We start from the raw sequence: 17142 nt of genomic DNA on the forward strand, positions 1-17142 counted from the left end.
TTGAGTCATGTTATAACAAGGTAGCCAAGTTTTGCAACCAATGCAAAATACTCTTCCCATCACTTTATTGCCCTAAAAACACTTATCTGTCTTGAACTTCCACATCATCTAATCTATTTACAGCTACTCATAGCACACAAAATTATCTACAGACTCTCAGACTGCCCATATCTTTCTTCTATCGTAACCCAATATCAATTAAATAGACCACTTAGATCTGAAAATCAACTTCTCCTGCAAGTAGACAAACCTAAACTCTCAGCTGGTGACATGCTTTATTCCTTCTCTATTGTTAAGCTTTGTAACTCTCTCTCGCTAGCTATCAGAATCTCCAGCAATATCTATTCCTTTAAAAAATCTTTGTGGCAACAGCTCTCCACCCTTTGACAATGTAGATGTCTCATCCATCCATAACCTCACTCTATACACCCTGTCATTTCACACTTTAATTCATATATTCACATTTTCAAACTTTCTTTTATCATCACTCAAAACAAATAATTTATCTTTCACTTTGCTATCTACCTCTGCTGCACTATCTACACCGCCATCCCATCCTATAATACCGTGCTGTTCATATTCTCTGAACACCTAGAAAGTACTACCAATTCACCCTTTTTTTCATTATATTGCCTTTTCTGTATAATAATACAATTACTTGATTACTTTTTAATGTTTACCTACTCAAATCTGCACATATCATGTGTTTGAACACTCTTTTCTAATATTGTATAATACTGTCTGTTTTGTCATGCTGTTTGTATCTAGTAACTGTTGTATATATTTTATGTACTGTTATACTAACTTACATTGTGGAGCTTTTCTCCCCGGGCCACCACTGAAAATGGGTTCTTTTGGCCCAGTGGACTTTCCTGGTAAACAAATGCCAATAAATAAATAAATAAATAAAATTATTCTGCATGCAGCAACAATTATACAAAAAATGTATAAGGGGTCATAGTTATAGCATTATGAATTTGCTCTCATGATCAAACCACACCAACCATGGATAAATCCTGATATACTCATACACAGTCATGGATTATTGCTTAATTATAAAATAAAGAATAATCAAAATTAACTTGTGTACCTAAGAAAACAAAAATCACTACTAACATAATTATTAAAGATGTTTTAAAGATATCAGAAAAGGATCCCAAAAAGTCATCCAATAACATTTATCTTTTAGCTTCAGAATGAAAACTATCCCTGTAGTAACAATCAAACTTGCTCATTCTGGTCTAATAACGTGGACCACCCAAGTTTATTGGGCACCAGTACATGAACTTTGCCAAAACCAATAAATATAAATATTGCCATTGTAGGTGACTTGACATGTTTTTACAATACATTACTCTGCCTTTCCCATTGCATATCTTACTGACATAAAAGGAACTGCATATAAATTGTGAAGTTATATCAGTCAGTCACTGGTACATATAATAAAGTAATACATTTCAAAAGCAATAGTACACATAATAAAGAAGATAGTTTTACATGCATAAAAATACAGAGTATCAGCTCTAGCACTCCTAAACCAGCAATAACAAAAAATGTGCTAGCAATGTAGTCACAGGAAAAGAATAGCTGGCCAGATTCAATAAAACGTACATGGCACATTTATTTCTTGTGCGCATGACAGCACACTGTTTTGGATTCAGTAAGCATCTCTACACAGTGTGTAGAGCTGCAGAAACAAGGTAAACACCATGGCATGCTAATTACAGCATGAGTAGCTGAACTGTGTGCTAATCAATCAATCCAAGATGAGGGAGCTATTTAACAAGCTAAAAAGCAACCGTGCAGACTCTGTGCTGGTATTTCCTGTGAATTCCAAAACCTATTGGAAAACAGGCACGATAAGGAGTCTACACAGAAACAATGTTAGGGGCTGCTGTTGTTTTAATTCATGTGTATGTAGAACAGGCTGAGGTCTATGCTGCTGGTCCTGCTAACAGACCATGGCCAAGAAGGAGAAGAGATTTCAGACCCCATTTAACATCACAATCTGCATAACATGGAAATTGTATAGAGACACACTACAGGAACGCAGCAACTTCTGTTGCCATCAACTCAGATCCAGGGCAAACCAAGGAGAACCCATATCAATGGAGACAAAGGTATGTGTAGCACTTAAAATTTTAGCTACAGGAACCTTCACAGACCAAATGGGGACATGCTGGGGGTGTCACAGACATCAGCATCCAGGATACTGCATCAATTCCTGAATGTTGTGCTCTAACATCACAATGACTGCATATATTTTCCCATGCTCTTGAGGACAGGGCTACAAATATGCAGGAGTTCTACCCTGTAGCACACTACACTTAAGTATTGGGTGCCATAGATTGTCCACATATAGAAATTAAGGCACCACCTAGGGAACAGGGAAGGCTCTACATAAATAGGAAGGACTTCCATTCTTTTAACTGCCAAGTTGTGTGTAATGCCAATGGAATCATCTTGAACATGTGTGCTGGCAACCCAGGCAATTACCATGGCTCACATACTGCTCAGGTCACTCCACAACAAGTACAAATATGACACTGTCATTGTCCATGTTGGTGTGAATGACCTGAGACGTACCTCCCTGGACTACATGAAAAGAGACATGGAGGAGCTCTCCGATCTTGTAGCCCAGGCAGCTATGGCCCTAGCCCTGAGTAGCATCCTGCCATCACCCAGAATGATACTACAGTACAAGGACAAAATGATTGGCTTCAACAATTGGCTAAGCTTCTGGTGTCATTCTAAGGGGATCCAGTATTTGTCTGCCTGGGACGACATGATCGACAGACCACCATGCTTTGACAGAGATGGCCTGCATCTGTCGCCCTTGGGATTCCAGATACTGGCTAAGGCTCTTGCCACCGCTATAGTGCCTTTTTTAGGCAAGGTTCAAATGACAAATTCACCACCATAACAGGTACAAACAAGCAAAATCTGAGGGTAATGCTACTCAATGCTAGAAGTCTAAACCTCAAAATGCACTCACTCGAGGCACTCCTTAAAATGGAGAACATTGACATCTGTGCAGTGACAGAGACCTGGTTCAAAGCTCCAGAGAGCAACCCTGCATTACCAGGCTATAATTCATACCACACCTTTCGGCAAACTAACACGGAATGAAGCACTAAAGGTGGAGGTGTGTCCAAATTCATTAAGGATATCCACACCTCCAGGCTAGTTGCACAGCATAATGCATCCGAGATTATCCAAGTGCAACTAACTCTGGGCATGACCGCAATCCAAATTGTAGCTTGCTACAGACCCTCCACCATGCCCCAGGATTCCCACTCCTCATTTCTTGATACACTGGAAAGTATTAGGGTAAACCCAACACCCTAATAATGGGCGATTTCAACTACCCCACCATTAACTGGGAAAACTACTCATGTACCAACTCTTTTGCTCAATGTTTTCTGGAATTCATAAATTCCAATGCCTTGGATCAACTTATTCACACCCCCACCAGTGGCAGCAATATACTAGACCTGGTCATTACCAACATGGGCAACCGGTGTTCCACACCAGAGGTCAATTCCTCGCTGGTCAGATCTGACCACAAGCTAATCACCCTAGACATCCACATCCCACCCCCACCCCCTATTAGGGAAACCACCGTAAAAAACTTCTCCAAAGCCAACTTCACACTTCTTAAGACAGAAGTGGCAAACTTCATGACACCCATGCAGATGGACAATAGAGGTACTACTGCTGAATCCTACATAAATGCACTTTATAAGCACTTACATGAGTGCATGGATCATGCTATCCCTAATAGAACCAAGATGCTATCCTCCAAAAAAAGGAAGTCAATCTGGTAGTCCTCTGCCATAAACAAACTCTACAACAGAAGAAAAAACTGTTGCAAAAAAGAGTAAAATCCCATGACTGGAGGAACTCCCTGGTCAACCTCATAAGAAGCTGAGATCCCTCATAAAATCCTCCAAAGCTAGTTACAAAAACAAAATTGCCACTGACTCTAAAGACAACCACAAAGCATTATATAGCTATGTCAAGAATCTCAATGGCAACACTCAGATCTGCTTTGAGTTACAGCACAATGCTACTAAATATACAGAAACAACTGATATTGCCAACATCCTGGCAGATAGGTTGAGTGCTAACTTTACCCCCCTCTCACCCCCTAGAGGGCCCATCTCTATACCTGAAGAATGCAAAGTTCCTGTAATCACAGCTGCACAGGTAAAAAACTCTCTCCAAAGCCAAGAACACAGCATCCATGGGACCTGACAATATCCCAGGCTGCGTTCTACATGAACTACAGAATGAACTGGCACCCTGCCTAAGTACCATGTTCAATCATAGCCTCACCTCAGGCTTTGTGCCCACTGAATGGCGCACCATGACGGTTATCCCACTCCACAAAGGGTGAGCCACGACAGACCCTGGGAATTACCGCCCCATTAGCCTGATGAGCCTGGTCTGCAAGGCCATGGAATGTATCATCATGGAACTCATAAACAAAGACATTGGTAATCTCCAAACTCTGGACCCTACCCAGTTCAGATTTGTAAAAGGCAGATCATTTCTCCTAAACTGATTGACTTCTTTGAAGCAGTTACCAAAGCCATAGATGAGGGTAAAGTGGTTCACACAGCTTATCTAGATCTCGCCAAGACTTTTGACACCATCCCCCACTCTGGAATTACAGATAAGCTCACTAAACTAGGTATAAATCCCTATGTCACAAGAAGGGTTGCCAACTGGCTCATGGACAGAACCCACACTGTGAAAGTAGCGGACTCCAAATCCAACTTCAGACCAGTGACAAGTGAAGTACTACAGGGTTCAGTCCTGTGTCCTCTCCTGTTTGGTATCTACTTCTCTGACATACAGGCTAACACAGAAGGTCTTTGGCTAACAAAGTCTGAAGATGACTGCAAACTAGGAGCCATAATCGAAACTCCTAATGATGTGGACATACTACAAAAGGGCCTCACTGAGACAGATACCTGGTGTCAAAGCCATGGCCTGAAGCTCAATGCCAAAAAGTGTATTGTAATCCCCTTTGGTAAAAACTCAGTACCTATGAACTACCACATAGCTGGTAGTCTACTTAACTCCGAAAATATGTTAAGAGACCTTGGGACACTGGTGGATAGTAGTCTCTCCTTTGATAATCACATCGCCACAGTGGTCAGGAAATCCTTCTATGTGGCTCACCTCATCACAAAAGATTTCTCATCCAGAAAAAAAGAGGTCATTTTTCCCCTCTACTCATCACTCATTAGGCCCATTATAGAGTGCAACACCCCTTTTGGTATGTACCTCACAAGACATCTACAACAACTTGAAAGGCCACAGAAATACCTCACAAAGAGGATTACTGGCGTCAAACAGATGCCCTACGCAGACCATCTCAAAAACCTCCAGTTTACTCCGTTGCATATCGCCTACTCAGAGGCGATCGCTGCTTAACATACAAAGTTATGTCAAACCCAGAGCTGTTGGACATGTTCCACTTAAAGAAATCCAAATCCCTCTGAGCTACATGCTCTAGGGACCTAAACCTTGTCACCACAATAAACAGAACATGCTGAAGGGATAGATACCTGTCCCAGTGACTTCCCATACTCTGGAACAGACTACCTATGTCAAACAGAGCTCCTCATTAGCACTCTTCAAGAAAAATCTTGATGATTGGATGGGAAATAGGAAATTCACCCCAGGGATCACTTCTGTGGCTCTGCTTCACAGGGGCACAGGAAAATAAGTTTCTTCGGTGATGAAAGCCAGGGTACATTTTTGGCTAGGCTTATATAGGCCCTACAGCCAATAGCCTAGTACCTACCTATGAACCTATGAACAGTATCAGATGTTCACTGGGTAGATATCCCATGGGCACATTTGCTGGGGATGCAGGTTATGCACTGGAACTGTGGCTGATGACACCCATCATAATGCACACACACACCCACTGAAGAACAACATAATGAGACACACACTCAAACCAGAAATATCATAGAACATGTATTTGGGCTGCTGAAGTCACACTTCTAGTGCCTAGATACATCTGGGTGAGCCCTACAGTACAGTTCACATACATGTACTGAAATAGTCACCTTCTGTGCTATGCTACACAACATCATCCTGTAAAACCAGCTTCCGCAGGATTAACAAGGGGAAGAGGCACACATCCCACCACCAATGACAAGATCACTGCAGCCACACACAGGTGAGGAGTCAGAGGGGAAACCAGCAGCTGCTGTGGGTGTAGTCAGACATAGGCATGCTCAATATTCCCTTGCATTAGTTAAAAGACAACCCATAACACACTCACAGACCACCTAAGGGGCTAAAACCTTCATCCAGTGCACATACATATAGTAACATTGATGACAGGCAATGCTCACAAACTTTTGTGACATGCATCCTCTGGGCCAGCGATGAAGGAGTCTCAGTCCTCACTACAGACACAGGTGAAGGACATTCACTTGAAATAAAAAATAGATACACACAGTATTTCCAGATGCAGCTGTCTGCACCAAGCACAATTTCCCTTGAGAGCACACAGGAAACACACTTCATTCTGGGACTGAGTTTCCCCCTTTCTCTCCAGGCCCCCAAATAAGACTCTCCACTGACACAGCTGTAAAGCTGAATCCTCAGTCGAGTGTTCCAAACCAAGTCCTCCACCACTCTCTTTGTGAAACCAGTGCTCTGTGTCCCTGTTCCACTTAGCTCACGTAGCTTTTCACACACGCACACACACACACACACACACACACACACACACACACACACACACACACACACACACACAGATACACACACAGATACACACACACACACACACACACACACACACACACACACACACACACACACACCTGGGAAAGGCTGTCACAGATTAACTTTCTCTGCTACCCTTTGCCCAAACTATAAGTTAGTTCCACTGCCACCAGCCAGCTACTGTAAGGCTCTTACAGGGTTACCCAATTATACTGATTGAAATTAATACTAATACAAATGATTCAGTTTGACTAATGCACCAATGCTTTCAGGAGTGGCCACAGTGTCACTAAATAAATATAAGTACTCTCAAAGGTTAAAATATTCTCTAAAAGACCAGCCGCAATGAAAATTTTAAATGCATTTAATAAAAACAATAAAACAAACATTAAAATACTAAATATCCATTTACAATAAACAACAGAGTTGCAGCCACAGGAAATATTAAAAATAACACAGACGTAAAGGTTCACACAGATTAGAAAAATGATACTTAACTAATCTCAATATGTTTTCAAAACTTCCACCCTTCCAGGGTACCAATTAGTCAAACCCTAAAGACATTACAGTTGGATTTCTAGTCCTGGTTTTCATAGACATTTTGTCTCTGGCTGCAATCAGAACTGTGAGATTACAGTCTTTATGGCCTAAACCAGGAAATTTAATTTCAGACTATTTTTGAAAGTTAGCTGGACTGAGATTAACTTCTTCTCTTCAGTATCCTCTGTTACAATACATTAATTTCAACAGTTACAATACAGTCTGACATACAGGCATATTTCTTTTCTAACCAGCAGGACCCACCGTTGGTACATTTTTAACACAAGCAACTTTACAAATGCATTTTCAACACAAGCGTCTTTATAAATCAGCTGGCTATACAAATGACATATGATTTTTTACAAAACTCCAGATAGTATACTTGCATATGTTACACATCCACTGCCCTAGTTCTCCTGGCATGGCTGGCAATACCGCACATCATCATATCTTTCCAACCTTTGAAGATTCAAGCTACTTTTTGAGAAGTATGGCATGAGGGCATGAGCCCAACTGGGAACAAATTAACCCATACCCTGTCTTGCGAATCCATCTTTACTGGCATCGCTGACTTCATTCTCAGTGTACCGGGATGAAAACCTTTAATAAACAAATGTATTTTATGCTGCTGGGCTAGTTTCTCCATGTTTGTTTAATCAGTATCAGACAATTTAGAAACAGCAGTTACAACTTTACCATGAAGCAAGGAAGTCAGGAACCTTAACCAAAGCCCTTGGTCAAAATTATACTGTTTACATACTCTTTCAAATATATGAATACAACTATCAAAAATATCACTGTCTGTAAACTGTGGAAGAAATTTACTGACCTTTATTGCTTCTGGGGTTCTGTTATTCCCTTCCCCACTACCTCCATGACCCTGGCGAAGAGTCAGCATCTCCCTCTCGTGTTGGCTCTGTTTCTCATTTTCTTTGGCCTCCAAATACTGAAGTCTCTCTGCTGATTCTAATTTAATGTTTTGCCTGCTGCAGTGTCTCATTTTCTTCAGCCTCCAAGTGGCACAGTCTCTCTGCCAGTTCTAATTCCATCTATTTTGCCTGCCACAGTCTCTCCACTGATTCTAATTCCAAATGTTTGGCCTCCAGTTCAAGTGTCTATGCTACTATATACCTCATAAATTCTCACAAATATTAAAAAATCTGACCTAGCAAAATCCAAAACTTGCTATAGTAAAATCGCAAAGTTTGCCACAGAAACAAATTTCTGATCCCATCATTGTTTTACTTTAACACAACTATCCTGCTCGAACTACCAAAACTACTTGCTTATCATTAACTCACCTTCACCTATCAAATACTAAATCAGCCTGAAAAAATGCCAGTACTTCAAAATCTTCTAATACACTACTCCAGTAACAGGGTATTACATTCCACTAACAAATCCTTCTTAAATATAGCTAAACTGAACAATGCAACTGGAGTTTCACTTTACTCAAAATGTATAGCCAAATTTGTTATTCCCTGCCATTAAATATCAGAACAACTACTAACACTTCCAACTTTAAAAAACTTCTTAAGTCACACCTATTGGTATCCTGGACCTGCCCTTGCACAAACCCTGGTTAGGAAATAGATGTTTTATGGCAGCTAAACAAACACAACCAGCTTTCTTTGTATTTGAATAGTATACCCTACTAAGCATATGTATACTTAACCTGCTTGTTTTTTACCTTTAATCACAGTACTCCTATACTTTCTATTCCTATCTAGACTATATGATTGTATTAGTGAAATGTAGTTTTCATTTTGTGCTTTCATCTGAGATTGAGAAGGTTGGATGATCTGGGGATAGTGAATCAGGAAGTGAAACAGATTAGCAAGGAGGAAGTATAGACAGCTATGAAGAGGATGAAGAATGGAAAGGCTGTTGGTCTAGAAGATATACCAGTGGAAGCATGGAGGTGCTTAGGAGAAATGGCAGTGGAGTTTTTAACCAGATTGTTTAATGAAATCTTGGAAAGTCAGAGGATGCCTGAGGAGTGGAGAAAAAGTGTTTTGGTACCTATTTTTAAAAATAAGGGTGATGTACAGAGCTGTAGTAACTACAGAGGGATAAAACTGATCAGTCACAGTTAGAAGTTATGGGAAAGAGTGGTAGAAGCTAGGTTAAGAAGGGAGGTGATGATTACTGATCAGCAGTATGGTTTCATGCCGGGAAGGGGCACTACAGATGCGATGTTTGCTCTGAGAGTGTTAATGGAGAAATATACAGAAGGTCAGAAGGAGTTGCATTGTGTCTTTGTGGACTTGGAGAAAGCATCTAATAGGTCAGAAGGAGTTGCATTGTGTCTTTGTGGACTTGGAGAAAGCATATAATAGGGTGCCTAGAAAGGAGTTGTGGTATTGTATGAGGAAGTCAGGAGTGGCAGAGAAGTATGTAAGAGTGGTACAGGATATGTACGAGGGTAGTGTGACAGTGGTGAAGTCTGCAGTGGTAGATGCATTTAAGGTGGAGGTGGGATTACATCAAGGATCAGCTCTGAGCCCTTTCTTATTTGCAATGTTGATGGACAGCTTGACAGATGAGATCAGACAGGAGACCCCATGGACTATGATGATTGCAGATGACATTGTGATCTGTAGTGAGAGTAGGGACCAGGTTGAGGAGACCCTGGAGAGGTGGAGATATTCTCTAGTGAGGAGAGGAATGAAGGTCAGCAGGACTAAGACAGAATATGTGTGTGTGAATGAGAGGGAGGATAGAGGAATGGTGAGGATGCAGGGAGTAGAGTTGGCAAAGGTGGATGAGTTTAAGTACTTGGGATCAACAGTTCAGAGTAATGATGAGTGTGGAAGAGAGGGGAGTACAGGCAGGGTGGAATGGGTGGAGTAGTGTGTCAGGAGTGATTTGTGACAGACGGGTACCAGTAAGAGTGAAAGGGAAGGTCTACAAGAGGGTAGTGAGACCAGCTATGTTGTATGGGTTGGAGATGGTGGCATTGACAAAAAGGCATGATTCAGAGCTGGAAGTGGCAGAGTTAAAGATGTTAAGATTTGCACTGGGGGTGACAAGGATGGACAGGATTAGGAATCAGTATATTAGAGGGTCAGCTCAGGTTGGACGGTTTGGAGACAAAGTCAGAGAGGCGAGATTGTGTTGGTTTGGACATGTGCTGAGGAGGGATGCTGGGTATATTGTGAAAAGGATGCTAAGGATGGAGCTGCCAGGTAAGAGGAAAAGAGGAAGGCCTAAGATAAGTTTATGGATGTGGTGAGAGAGGAAATGCAAGTAGCTGGTGTGACACAGCAATATGCAAAGAACAGGAAGAAATGGAAACAGATGATCCACTGTGGCAATCCCTAATGGGAACAGCCAAAAGAGAAGAAGAACAAGATCTGAAACTGAATCAACATTTGTATCTGTATGTTTTATATGTATCATACTGTTACTTATAAATGTGGAGCTTTTCTCACCTGGCCTCCACTGAAAAAGGACAGTTTGTCCAGTCAGACTTTTCTGGTAAACAAATGCAAAATAAAATAAATAAATGTCTCTTTATCTCCAGATGGGTTATTAAATCCTCTGAGGAAAAGCTGAACTGTCCTGTTTCTGAGGGCTGTAAATCCCCATCACCAGATTGGTTATCCTCCTGGTTGCTGGTCTGGGCTACAATTGTTACTAATGCTGAAATCATTCCTCTTTAGTCAGGCTGGCTTAAACCAGTCCTTTGCCTTCACACACCTTGGCCAACCATTCTTTGTCAGCTTGCCATAATCCTCTGCTGACATCTTTGCCTGCTTTCCCTGATTAAACTAAGCTAAAAATATAAATAAAACTTGTGAAAATGAAACTCTGCATGTTTACCTTGTGGCCGCTGAGTGTACACACACTTTCAGTGATAACTGCCTACAGGCCACAGAAGTTCAATTAATATCCCACCACTACTTACCAATATGTGAACGTCCCTCTGCAGTGTCAGTGGTTGTGTACTGCTAGCATCAGACAGAGTCAGCCCTGAACTAAAACTGTTACAACTACTGGATTTACAAGGTAAGCGTTGAACCTATTGTGTAATAATATGAATGAATGTCATATCCTTGCATGTTGTTACTTGGAAATGTAAATAAATAAAAGGTGAGTGATTTGTACAGAAATGACTTTAATATGTGACAGCAGAGACATATGTGACAATATTTGTCCTCTTTCAAGTAGTAGGCCTCAGGCATCAAAGATTTACACAGTCATACCTCTCAAAAGTACTGATTGTCACCAAATGTCCTCAGTTAAGCATCTTGCTTTTGTACTGGAAAATCATTAAAGAGAGAAGTTAGAAAGTAATGAGACACATTTCAGTTTCAGACTTCACATCCTTCATAAGATCATTACCAAACACCGATGTAAACAAATGTTTGATTCTATCAACTGTCTAACTTTCTAAGACCAAAATATATCAGAAAAGAACAATTAGCAAAACAATATCAGAAATGCAGATATATGAAGGACTAACTCAACTATACACCCTGAACATCAGACACAAATGTTATGTATCCCTGAATCCAAAATATAGAAAACAAGCATATGGCACAGTTATCACTACTTGCACAGGGTGTTTGGGGGGGAGGGCAGGAAGCCTAGAATGACACAAAAGCAGGCAAACATTTTGATAAAATAACAAATGGCCAGTGAGACAAAATAAGCTTTAAGCTTCAGGACTGAACCATTAACTGTTTTCTTTGTGTGTGTGTGTGTGTGTGTGTGTGTGTGTGTGTGTGTGTGTGTGTGTGTGTGTGTGTGTGTGTGTGTCTCTGTATGGGTCCTCCAGGTGAAATTGGTGCGTGACTGTTTGCATGAACACAGCCAAGCTCTGTGCTAGCTTTACATCTTGGTATGTCAGATGTGAGCCATGCATGGCAGAGGTGACAGTTCATCATTGTCGAACAGTACCACAAGAACTGTCTCTGCCAGGAGTTGGACTGACATGTCCATGCTCACAGTTGGATGCATTGCTGCTATCTGAATGTGACTGATGTCTGCTGGATGAATTTACCTCACAAGGACACTTAGGACCATGACCCCATGGGATGTCACAACTGGGTGTGGACACCTCAACCACGGATGGAGCAGTGAAAGTACTGCCACTACAGTAGCATGATTGGGCACAGCTATGTTGGTTAACAGCAGGTGGTGTGGCTGACCTATGCTCATGAGGATGCCATCCCCCTCCCAGCAGACATTCCATCACAGACACCGCCCATTCCAATGTGTCATTCATCTGATCCATTGATTCAGCAACATGGTGGAGGCAGTCACACATGTCAGCCTGTGTCACATCTATAACCGTAAGCATTTCTCTGGAGGGCCTATGGGAATGTGCCTGTGGATCCATGACAGTCCTAAGCATACATCAAGTGACACAGGAAAACACACCTGGATCAGGTAGAGGATGGCAGCAGGCCTCCACTGAGCACCGCTAGCAACTCTCCTATGTGGCACCTCACTGACACTTTGGCTACAGCAGGAGTCAATAGGCAGTAAAGCTTCAGTAACCACACTTCCTGACTGAGTGTCTCATCCTCCACCTGTCCACTATCTGAGGGCTTACTGGAATGGGTTGGCATAGGCCTACTAGCTGTGTCTGATGGAATTACAGTGGATGGCTGAATGTCAACCTCAGTGTCAGATTCAACCTCTGCACGCTATGACTGTGCCTCTGTTTGGCCACCATCATCATCAGAGTCTGCCAATACTCTAACATCAGGTGGTGAGTCCTACACTTCGAATGTCAGGATCACCTGTGATAATAAGCAACAAACAAAAGAATGAAATAGTTACACTTTTATAGTTAAATGTATGCTAACAAACGAACAGAGGTCCCACTACTTCAGACAATACAGCAATACACATAGCCCTGACATATCCATCACACATATGGACAAAATATATAACTTTTTTGAACTGCTCATCACTACTTACAAACAAGATACTTGGTTTACTATGTGCAGTTGATACTATGCTTCCCAATGATGATGGGCCTGGAAGAAGTTAAGCAAAATCTACGGACATCATCACAAGTAACAGTAACACAGGGGATAAAACTTTTTGCCCTTTATATGTCCAAACTAATACCATATGTAATCAATCAGAATGTGTTGTTAACTGTAGCAGTCTACAACTCCCCATCCAAACAAATTTATTATTAAACAGAACTTATGTATTTCTGTCAATATTTTACTATACAAATGTCTTTAACAATTAATATACATAAGCCTACATGGAAGCTCCTCCTGGGACATACTTGTTCTCACTAAAACAATAGCACCATTGTCAAAGGCATGCTGTTCTGCACTTTCCTTTACGCTGTCTGGATCTATGACAGTGGACAGGAACTCTTCATTTTCTGTTAGTGGTGGCTTTGTAGCAGGCCCCCTGGTACCCATCCAATCACTGGACACTGCAGCTGGTCTCCTCCATGCAGATGAAATAATGTCAGTAGCCCTGTGGTGCACCTGATCATATGTCCTGCCATGGCTGCTTAATGCATTCACATCAGCAACTATCCACTACCAACTTTGCATTCTGCCTGACATACCTCCACATCCCCTCTCAAGCAGAAAGGCACCATTTTGCCTAAATGCTTCCACAATGAACTGATTCTCATGGTCATTGAAGGGTGATGTTCAGGGATTGGGCTACCTGGGTGCCATAATCATAGGTGACCTAAAACACAACAGAAGGATAATACACATAACTATCAGATAACTAAAAGACCTGTTTCCACATAACACATAGAACAGTCAAGATGTTGAAATATAAAAAAGGAATTATGTGGTTGTAACATAGTATATTCACACACAAAGGAAGGTTGGATGCATAAGAAAAAGAGTAACAATAGCAACATATCCTTGTTTGTGCCAAACCAGATATGCAACTTTGTTCCACCACCCTCAAAAGAACAGGCAAATGACACATTTGGCTGACAAACCATCAGTGAAATGTTAAATGCGCTATCAACTGAACTGTCCCTGAAACATGTCTACAGATGTAACATAGAACATTCCATTTTAAGCTATTCCCATTCATGTATACCTGTGGCCAGCACTCCCCTAAAGGTGTATATGATCCATCCTAGAAGGCTAACATCCCTGTACCATTGAGAATATAGGGCATTTGCCATTACATAGAAATAAAAATAGAAGACTGTACACAGAAAAACAGTTGTAATATTAGATGACAGTTAATAAGGCTGTGCACCTGTGGAAGTGAAATGCCCTGACAAACATGCCCATACCACCAGCCCACATCTAAGAAATGCATACAGATAAAAGTAGTATTTGCTAATACAAATATATATTACGATATTTTTCTTAATGACATTTCAGCATATGCAGCATATTGCTGAAAAATGCAAGCATATCTTCTCAAGGTCAGAAGTCTTCATGCAGACGTATCCTAAAGTAATATACTCCATTGTGTTATCCAGATAAATAGGTCTCCTCACCTTCAGGTTCCCTAGCTACACAGTTCCCATTTGTAGTGCATATTCAGGGTTGTGAGCATGGTGAAGATGCAAATGAGGTGTGAACTCACTAGAATTGCTGAATCCTAATAACTTGAGTCCATGTATCAGATGTAAACATAGTACAGGCACTGTTTCAGTGTTTGTTGCTAATGGATTGCAGCTGTGAAGGAAAACACAACAGCATTTCAGATTGCCCTATCTCCAGTGGGTGTGTCAACCAGGTTAGACTTACAAAGTGTCAAACTAACATATCAAAAACTTTAAATTTAAGTAAGCAGCACACATTTAACAGTTTCTGTTCAGTAACATCCAACCTCCCCTTCATTTCTTGTCAACTGCAAATTATTGCCATTTAATACCCTCAAACATTTTAAGGAAAAGGATACAGAATGCCTTACAGACTGCACATCTCAGATTACTGCTCAGATAAGACAAAAAAATGGCAACAAACACAGAGAAATAACATAACACAGGGCTGCATTTTTGCAAGCAATAATCATAAATAGTTATGTGATCACTCAGTGTACTACATTTGAAATCAATACATGTACAAACAACTGGCATATGTTTTGTTAGTACTGTGGATGATGTTGCAGTTGGCTGTATGCAGAATAACTTCAGTTGTCTGCTGCAAAGCTGTTTGTGTGGCAGAGAGGGATAAGCCATGCTTACTCTGTTCTGAAGGTTCATTGGAGTGAGAGTTCAAATCCAGACCTTTGTAAAAATATTTCATGTGTACCAACAAACATTTTATACTGTGTATTTCATAAATTGCTTTGCTTCATTTCAACTAATTTTCCCTTTTATTTTTTTATTTTATTTATGTCAGTGTTTGCACAGTGAGCAGCTTAGCATAAACAAGGGAACAGAGAAACACAATGACTGGCAGGTTTAGCTGTGCTTATCTTGTTTACTCAATGATTAGCAGTGGCTCACACAGGAAGCAGACAAAACACCTGCAGACAGGGCATGGACAGTGTAAAGGTACAAAACTCTGCAGTGTTGCAATTTTTGCTTTCCATCTGTAAACATCACTAAGCAATGTTGTGCAGTAGTTAGCAAGGTTCCCCAACACCTGCAGCCATTGAACACCTGCAGACAGGATGCAGACAGTCAATAATTGAAAATGGATGCATTCTATTAATTCTGCTGGGCACTATGCCAACATGCTAAACAGTGCTGTACAGTGTTTAACACACAAATATTAAGAATGAATAGGGAATTATGCAAATGTCATTTAACTATTCCTGTGGCAATAGGTGTAAGTGTAGAGCTGTAATACAGATGATTTTGGGTTCAAATACAGGAAATGCAACATATTTTTACTGTTGTGACAGTCCAGTTTATAGCAATGAACAGAAAAATACACAAGTGTTAGTTCAACATTCTTGTGACAACAGGTATAACTATAGTGCTCTATTCACACTAGGTCTTAATGAACATTTATAGGAACCAATAGGAACAAAGGGACAAGTATTTAAATAAATAAGACTGTTCAATGGTATTGCACTGATGAAGGCTTGATGCCAAAACTGGTATGCTGACATTTCAGCTTTAGGGTGTTGTGTTTTTTACATCCATTTGTATCTAGACATATTGAATGTATTTATTTCATCAGGATATTTTTATTATTGAATATGGATGTTTATTCCATTTTGGAACAGGAATAAAATAGAATTGCAGACCTGACGTTTTGTGCTGGCCATTTGTTCTTTTATGCATTTTTGTTTTTTTTTTTTTTTGGCCTTGCACCATTCCATACTTGCATGGGACTGTGTTATTCTATGGTTGGTTTTGTTCCACCACACTGTTGGTTCTTTCAACAATCTGTTTATTTTTCCTTTGTCGGTTCCATACTTGTACTGCTTAATGATTCATGCCCCATGCCTTTCTTTTGCTGAAGGTTTGATTTAAGTATTGTGACTTTAGGGTTGGGAGTTTTATTCATGGGGCATTGAATTGGATTTCATTGTCAGCCGTTATGTCACACTAAGTTCTGGATTGCCTCTCATTCTGAAGCTACAGAGACAGATTCCATCCCTACTATAGGTGTTGTGCATATATACTGGCGAACTAAACATTGAAAGTGCTTCTAACAAGCTGATTTGAGGTGTGTTTCTGTTTTGAATGTTTTTTTCCACTTAAGAGACATTGAGGCACACTGAACTTGGTGTTTGTAAGAGTGAATGCTGTGCTGGTATGTTACACTTGTATTCAGCAGTCTAATGTGACATTTGGGCTGGATGGATTGCTATGTGTTTTTCTGAATTATTGCCAGCACGAAATATTTTTTCAACATTGGAGTATCTGCTAATAGACATTGAGGCATACTGGACCTTGCCACAGTGAATTCTGCAGGGATA

This window comes from Protopterus annectens, chromosome 1.part1 (genome assembly GCF_019279795.1).
Source record: "Protopterus annectens isolate FY-2018-M chromosome 1.part1, PAN1.0, whole genome shotgun sequence".
Classification (NCBI taxonomy): Eukaryota; Metazoa; Chordata; order Ceratodontiformes; family Protopteridae; genus Protopterus; species Protopterus annectens.